The sequence below is a fragment of the Hesperophylax consimilis genome, chromosome 5, assembly GCF_061612785.1.
Source record: "Hesperophylax consimilis isolate HC1 chromosome 5, BYU_Hcon_1.0, whole genome shotgun sequence".
Taxonomy (NCBI): domain Eukaryota; kingdom Metazoa; phylum Arthropoda; class Insecta; order Trichoptera; family Limnephilidae; genus Hesperophylax; species Hesperophylax consimilis.
The window spans coordinates 34353976-34355762 of NC_142840.1; the positions used below are offsets into that span (position 1 = coordinate 34353976).

The window sequence follows — 1787 nt, forward strand, 5'->3', positions numbered from 1 at the left end:
CACGCAGTTGGTGAGCATACGCATCCGCCACTATTAGATCAGACAAACCGCACTCCATGAACCTGGGAAACCCTGCTAAGTCATGAAACGTAGCAAACCACCTAGGGTGACCTATGGCAGAGGTGTTGGTTATCCAATAAATGGTTCCCGGGCGACGGTAAACTTGTACTCTACTTAGCAAGATACACATATCTGTGTTTCTGATTTGTTATTTTTTTTTAATTAATTCGAAATTACATTAAACTTTTGAATTTTGGCAAAAAATTATACATCTCACCTACATAATTTGGGATAATCCAAAGCGCTGGAAAACATTTGCAGGTTTAAGTTGTTTAATTAGTCAAAGTTTATGGTTAACTCTCTGTTTTATTTTAGCACTGCTAATCGTATCTTAAACTAATCTAAAAAACGTAACTTACCGAAAAAAAAAAATTAAAACTGTATCTACTGTTTCTGAAAGCTACGTTTAAAAATCCGTAAGTCCTTGTATATCGTTATTCTTCGATTAAAAATACTTTTTGGGAACAGCGCAATGTAAACGCTCATTTAATTTCTTGTTAAAATTCAAGGCTGAGTATTCCTCACTTACTTTTGATTCTCAAAAATAGGCATAAACTAACAGTGATTGTGCCATTGGAAAGAACGAATCTAGTTTAGCCTCGTTACTTTTAAATGACCCAATAGTAATGACACAAGATTTATTGATATGAAAGCACTCAACTTTTTTAATAGAAGCCACTTTTTATCAATGATTTTCGTACTTGTTGTATGGATAACCTCTGATAAGTATTATGCTTTTTCTGATGTTATTTACTACATAAAACCTATACTAAATATGTAACGTAAAGAACGATAAGTAAAAAAAACACTCTAAGAGTAATTTTACATATGTTAAATTTTGAACGCATTTATCTTTGATTTAGATGGTGCAATTGATTCCCGACCAACCGAAAAATACGTTTTCATGTTTTATTCATGAATTACATAAGCCAAGCCGGGTTCCGTATTATAATAATGATAAACCATTAAAAACGGTTTTATGCTTTTGGAAGGGAATTTTTAAAACAGATTAAAAATCCGTAATATTTGCATTGCGAAGACCATATGCACTATTACATTTTTATTGAAACAACTTTTCTTTAACTTTCGAAGGTTATACAAATCAATGTGATATATCATTGAAGAAGAAGAAGATAATATGTTAGTAAAAATCTAAATGAAACATGAAACAGAACAAAACGCAGAAAATAAATATATAACTGTCTCAACCGGGAATCGAACCCAGCATCTCTGTCTTACTGGGACAGCGTCTTTATCCACTTGACCATTGAGACCTAATAATTCTACGTCATATAGTCTTAAAGACTATTATAAAAAGTCAATTGTTATTCCATATAAATGAAAATCAGTTTTTTTATTCGAGACTCTATCTAGGTTACAAACTAATTCTAAATATGTGTTCATTCAAAAAGGTCTTTTTCGTGTTTATTTTAGATTTGTTAGTATTATCTTCTTCTTGGATGATGTACTTTTTGTTATAATTGAAATCGTAAGAAGCGCCTTCCAATGAAATCTGCGTCAATGAGTAGAGATATAATTTTTTTTCATCAACTGAATAACCCCCGAGCCCTCCAACAATCCAGTTCTCCTCCCACCCCTGCCGCAACCCTCATGCCCATCAATCAAACCCTTGAGAGATAGGAAATTACCAAGCGATAAGAATCATAACATATCGTCGGTGGTATTTTTTGTAAGCCTCCAAAGGCTTTATCTTCACTTCACTCACC

At 32.8% G+C, this 1787-nt stretch overlaps 1 non-coding gene across 1 annotated transcript; it reads right to left on the reverse strand.

The window, feature by feature from the left end:
* Positions 1 to 1260: 1260 nt before the first annotated feature.
* TRNAT-AGU (transfer RNA threonine (anticodon AGU)) lies at positions 1261 to 1334 on the reverse strand. Its single transcript has one exon. It is a non-coding gene; the product is annotated as a tRNA-Thr (tRNA).
* Positions 1335 to 1787: the final 453 nt, after the last annotated feature.